The sequence below is a fragment of the Mastomys coucha genome, chromosome X (assembly GCF_008632895.1).
Source record: "Mastomys coucha isolate ucsf_1 chromosome X, UCSF_Mcou_1, whole genome shotgun sequence".
NCBI lineage: Eukaryota > Metazoa > Chordata > Mammalia > Rodentia > Muridae > Mastomys > Mastomys coucha.
The window spans coordinates 50,857,446-50,864,420 of record NC_045030.1 but is presented as its reverse complement, the minus strand read 5'-3'; positions in this window follow the sequence as shown (position 1 = coordinate 50,864,420).

Genomic DNA, 6,975 nt, shown 5'->3' with positions numbered 1-6,975 from the left:
ATTTTAATTGACTCTACCCTTGGTCTCTGTGCTATTCAGTCCTTTGGGTTCTGACTATCCAAGCAGTGGAGGGCATGCAAACCCACTTGCAGCAAGGGTCTCAAGTTAAATCAGGCATTGGTTTATTACTGCCACAAGTTCTAGTTCTATGCTACTATTCCTCTATTATACCCTTGTAAGGAGGATAGATTTTAGGTCCAGGGTTTTGTGACTTGGTTGGTGTGCAGGATTCTCTTTCTTTAGCCTGAAAAGATCCATCCTTTACCTGAGATTAGCATTCTATGAGGGCACTAACTTGACCTCTCTATGTTCATAGAGCTGTGTGAATATTGTCCTATGTGATGCCTGTCCCCCTACACATGCTGTCAGTTTTTGCAGAGCAACATTCTCTGCTAGCATCAGCCTGGTTTGTTTAAGAACAATAATAATAAAATGCCATCATGAATTTGGCAGGTAAGTGGATGTAACTAAAATTCATGCTGAGTGAGGTAATCCCAACCCAGAAAAACAACTATGGTATGTATCCACTTATTAGTTATTATTTATTAACAGTTAAATAAAGAATAATGATGCTACAGTCCACAGCCTCAGAGAGGTTAAGTAACAAGGAGGGCTCTGAGAAGATGCATATATTTCCTGGGAGGGAAAATAGAATAGATTTTTGTGTGTAGACTGGAAGTGAGTGGTGACTGTACGTGCAGGGATCATGTAGTGGAAAGGGGTAGAGGGAGAGAGTGCAGGGAGAGATAGCTGGATTGGGATGCATTTGAGTGGCAGTGTGGAAATCTAGTGCACTGAAACTTCCTGGAATCTGTGAGGGTGATCGTAATGAGGACTCCTAATAATAGAGGATATAGAGTCTGAAATGGCCAACTTTTGTAGACAGATAAGACTTCTAATAATTGGACTGTGTTGCATTTAGTTGTGCTGCTGGATCATGTGACCCTGTTGAGACTTCTAAACAACCTTGGCAAAGCATTTCCTAATAAGACTACATTAGTCCACCTCATAATCTCCTTTAACTCTGCCCTGCCCAATCACTAAACATTTCAAGCTATCACTGTTTCAGCTTAATTAGTAGAAGAAATATGTACCCTACCACATTAAAAATAGGCCATCCTTACTAATCACTTGGAAAAAAAAAAAGATGTTCAATGTCACTAGCAATCGGTTAAATGCAAATTAAAACCACAGTGAGATACCACTATACACCCACCAGAATGGCTAAAATTAAACTGACTGACAAGACCAAGTCTGTGTATGTGAAGTAACTGATACTCTTGTGCTTTATTGGTAAAAGTATAAAATGCTATGACTATGTTGGAATATCATAGACAGTTCCTTTTGATTAGGTATCTAACTGCCATGAGACCTATCATTTTAACTTTGAATCCCTCTTCCCAGGAGAAATAGAAACATATGCCCACAAGCAGACTTGAACTAGAACATTTAAAATAACCCTTATTATAATAACCTAAGACTTAAACAAACTGAATGTGTTTTAATGATAGAATAGCCAAACAAATTATACTATGCCTGTTCACTGGAATAATATTCAGCAGGAACATTTACTACTGATACATGTGTACATGTAGCAGCATAGAACATTGTTACCTATCAATTTGTGAAAGAAATCAGACACAAAGGAGCACATACTGGAAATATCACTTCATTCTAAGGACAGATAAGCTAGGCATGGTGGCACAGGTTTGTAATCCTAGCACTTCAGAGACTGAAACAAAAACTTAATGTGTAGGTTATACAATATCACCTTGGCTCACCTTGTCTGAGATGTGGGGAAGACAACAGAGTAGAAAGAAAGACTGAGTGAGAAAAAAGACAGGTGAATAAAAGAATCAAAATAATGGTTTAAAATGATCATTTGAGCCAGGAGTCATGATGAAATATTAACTGAAATAACTTGCTTTTGGAATGATAAAAATACCTGTGTATATTTTGGGGGGATTGGTTACAAGGTTATGCACATTTGTCAATGCTCATTATATCGGAATATGCTACTTTTTTCCTAATAAATTTTATAACAAAAGACTGTGAAGATGTTTTATTCAGCAAAGTTTGAGTCCCAGAACTGATGGAAAAGGCCAGATGTGGTGTTATATATCTGTAATACCAGCACTGAGAGTTTTGTTGAAGACAGCACTCCAGGAGCTTGGTGGTAAGTTTGACTAATTCAACCAATAGATTCAGTTACAAGTATATATATAGTAATAGACCCAATCTCAAAAAATAAGGTTGAGGATGACTGAGAGATACTTTAGTGTGTCTTCTGTACTGTATATAAATTTACATACATGTGTGGATATACTTATATACAGATTCATGCACACATACACAAACACACACAGACATATACATACACTCTGTCAAAATTATTTACAAAGTAAAAATAAGCTAGTTATTAGGAAACAAAACATTTAATGTTTAAACAAAGCTTAGTTAGCAGGAAGATGAAAATCCTAACACAGATCTCAGGGGAATCTCTAATCAGGTTACAATTCTTCAGTGCCCTCAATGTACAGAAACTTTGGTGTTATTCCTGCACTGCTACCAATAAATACTGTTGAAACACATACCTGATTAAAAAAAATCTCATAAAGTCTTTGAAAAGGGTTTAAAGGCAATCGAAATATCAGAATCTCATGGGAGCTATTGTTCACAGAAGCTATTGTCCAAACTGAAAGAATATTTCATTAGGTCCAGATAGATTCCGGATTACAGTCCTATGCCTTTTCATGTACTCATGCTTTGCACTGTGAAATCAAACTCTTAGTATTGCCAATAAATAATCAAAGTGAGGATGAATAGATACTAAGCATCTAACTATGGGTAGCATGCGGCTTTTACATGTTGAAATAGGAGCTAATATTACCATTGCTCTACTTTTTGTTATTGTTACCAGAGTACTCTACAATTTCAAATATCTCTCCTTGCTTATGAGTCTGCTTTCACACAGTCAAGATTATCCTTTAAATTCTTCAGTGTATCTACTACCTAGTCATGCTTCAGGTTCGGATGGTTGAACATACAGGGCCAAATCTCTTCTGTTAGTCCTAATACTTGCCCCCAAGGGATTTCTCCCCCTGTCTTAGACTAAACACATTCTTTGTAGACATATATTGAAGCAAAAATTAGTATTTTTTTTAAATTGGAAAAACTGGTTTAGGTCCTAACTTTGGAAGTGGGGGTTAAATTAACTAAGGTCTAACCTTCTCATTTGTAAAATGGTGACAATAATAATAACTACCCCACAAAACTAAGCTATAAAACTCTATAAAAAGCACCTAGCATATGGGATCAGAAAAGATGTCCAGAAAGAGTGTTCGGTATTATTAGGCCTAGAAAGTCATAATATAGTCTATGTATATGTAAATTGAGTTGCTTGTATATACAGTTTTAATTTTTTCCCCTCTTCATTTTAATGGATACTTTGTATTTCCCTTCATCTTTATTCTTTTTATCTCTGTCCAGTTTGAACTATTCACTTCATGTACATTTAATTTGTGCTATGTCTGAGCCTTTTATTTGCAAATTCTTAGATGCAATAGATGATCTATTCCTGTATATTTAAGTTAATGACTTCTACAATCAAATATGTTTTTTTTTCTATTTGCCATTCTGTACCCTCTTGTACCTTGACCATGGAAACTATACCCTTTGGCATCTACTTGGGTGTTATGAACTTAACATGAACCATCTGTGACTTGACACAGTGCCCTGGCTTCTCTTGGCCTACATATTCTTGGTATTGCCCTCAACTCAGCACCAACTTTGAATAGCTATTTACTTTCCCTTGTGTCTTAAATTTCCAATTGTCCTGTTCTAATAGAAAGAAAATGTAATGCCATTGTGCATTTGTTGTTCTTAGTGACAAGTAGATGGTTAGTCAGTATCCTTTTTTTGTCACCATGAAAAGGACACTGGTAATGCTACTTCACTGTTTAATACAGTATAAAATTGCCTCATGTGGCTATATATATTTACTCAACATTAAATAATACTATAAATTCAATCAATTACACTAACTGTATTTTAAGAGTTCAATAGTCACACATGCCTAGTAGCTATTATATAGGACAGTCTGCATGTGGGATTTAGGCTAGGACATAAGAAAAGAATACCAACTTAAATCAGCTATGCAGAGAAGGCAGAATGCCAAATGAATTTTATCTCTGGTCTAGTAGTCAAAGGAGAGAAATAAAAAATAATGTGTAAGAGCATATGATTGAAATTCAGGTGGCCTCGGTTAAAATGTGCCTCTGATTTGGTAGATATGTGAATTTGAGTAAATTACTTTGTTTCATTTTTGGGCACAGTTGTCTATGAGTAAGTTTGGATAATAAGGACTGTCCATGGTAAATGCTGTGCTGTTTATTTGTTATTGACATGAAATATATAAATAATCTAGAAACTAGTTTTTATAACAATCATCTACTAGCAGTATCATTTTTAAAATAAGTTATGACATATGAATGTAATTATTATGGAAAAACAGTACCTGATTTGGATATGGATACCTGTGGTATATTAGAAATAAGAACTCAAAATAACATTACATGTTTTACACTTGAGACTGTGTCTAGCTTTCCTGGAGGAGGAGAAAATTGCTCATTTTATTTCCACGCTGAGTTTCAAATCCTGGGGAGCTATCCCAAGTGTTTGTGGAATAAAACAGCTAAAGAGTCAGGAGTGGTCGGGGGGGAGTATTAGGCTAGGAAATTAGATTGAAAAATAATCTCTGGAAAGATAGCAGTTACAGCAGGTGGGGAACACCCACTGAAGGATATATCGAGAAAACAGGCTGAGCCTTTGTAAAAGGGGGGATTTTAGGAGGGGTAGTGTTTGCCAATGGGAAGCATACAAAACACTCAAACACTCACCAAAAATAGCTATAAAAAAGAATCAAAATCCTCTTCTCCTTACAACATTCATAGGTGCAAGAGCACCCTCAAATACAAGGATTCATCCCTACATTCAGATAAAGGGAAAATCTTTGAATCTTATTTTTTTTTTCAAAGAAGATAATTTGTAGTTCAAATATACTGTAAAAGTATTTAGGTAACTCAATCCTTATCTATCTTGGCTATTGCTGAGGAAACTGAAAGATATTCTAGACAGAAAAATTAATTTCAGTACTCTCTTTCCCTTAAAGTCCATCTATCCATACTCACTATAAAAATACACCCAGTAATCCAAATAATTTCCTTGGAGCTGTATGATACAACAGCTCAGTCTGATAAAAATGCAAATGAAATTTCTTTAGGAGGAAAATCAAGTAATATATCTGGGTATCCTGTTGAAGGCACTTAACCATATAGAATTACTTGATATATATGTAATTTTGCAAATGTTCAGGTACTGCAAATAGTTCCTGCAAAGCTAGAAAAGAAAATAGTAAATTTGAATTTAATTAAATATAGTATGGTTGTTATAATTCATGTATAGAAAGTGATAATAGAATTGGCTAACATTGAAAGTGATGACACCGCAGGGTCATCACTTTTATTTTTTTAAGCCAAGGTCTTAAACACAAATAGCATTTGTGTAGCAGGCTGACAGTTGGAAACACAATACATGTTGGGCAGTTTCATGTACACTGGGAGGTTGTGATAAGGATTTTGGATTTTATCCTGGTAATAATGCTTTTAGTGGGTAATTGAAGAAAATAGTATAGTTTTAAGTGGTAAGTGGGAAATAATGTTGGGAGGAATTGCTTTAGTTGAAGAGTTGAGAAAAGATGGAGAAACAAAAAAAATCATTTCCACATTTCTATGTGAATACTTACATGGATTTAAATGCCATTCACTGGGAACACTGGAGGAAGCATAACTTTAGGTGTTTGTAAATGATAAACATGCTTTTGGAAATTTTGAGTATAGGTTCTCTATTGAATATGTTTTTATTGAAAAATTTTCATATAATATATTCTGATCATGGTTTCTCCTCCCATATGCCCTCACAAATCCTTCTCACCTCCCTACCTTTCCAATTCAACACCTTCTTTATGTCTTTTTTAGAAAAAAGTTAAATTAAAAAGTAAACAAACCATACATATGTATGTGTCCATGCATGAGAGCATAAGTGAGTGTAGATGCAGAAAAATTCCATATAATCACACAATTAAAAATGATAATAAGCAAATAAAAGGGCAGTAAGATTAAAAAAATATCCAAACAAAGCAATATGATATTAAAAAAAAAACACCTTCCAAAATACCATTTAGTTTAATTTGTTTTGTGTTTTCATCTACTTCTGGGCACAGAACCTGATTTTAATTGTAGTTTGCATACCCAGTGGAAATCCATTGGAGAAAACTTTTTTTTCCTTTGTGAATGTTGATCACTTTGCATAGCTTGGTTTTTATGGCTCATGAGTATTTTAAATTGGTAGCCAGATGATAAATCTGGAGTTCAGATGATTTCATAAAACAGAAGACAGTAAATGTCTAATGATATGGAAACTTAAAAGTAGATAACATTTCTTTGGGCTGACTTTAGTAAAGAAAGGGAATGAAGAAACCAGAACATTATCAATATTAAAGTAATAGATGGAATAAGATGTGTTGGTGTTGGAGAAGGAAGAGAAACAAGGTGAACATTTGATGGGATTCAAGACAAATATGGAACTACAAATATCACTGGCTAAATTATACCCACCTATCTTGGATTTGTGTGTGTGTGTGTCTGTATGAATAAATAGGCTTGAGGTAAGAGAGGGAATGAAAGGTTCTGTGAACGAGCTCAAGCTACTCAGCCAAAGGTAAGCTACCAAAGATTAAGTTACCTAAATAATTTTACAATAGACTTATTTATAATTGGAACAAAGACATTTATAACTAGATAATTATCAGTGTTTTACATTTGGAGTTAACTGACATACTTGGTGAAATGACTTCAACAAGAGTATTACAGTTGCCTAGTTACACTGACAGGAAGATGGTAAGTTAGAGGCTAGCTT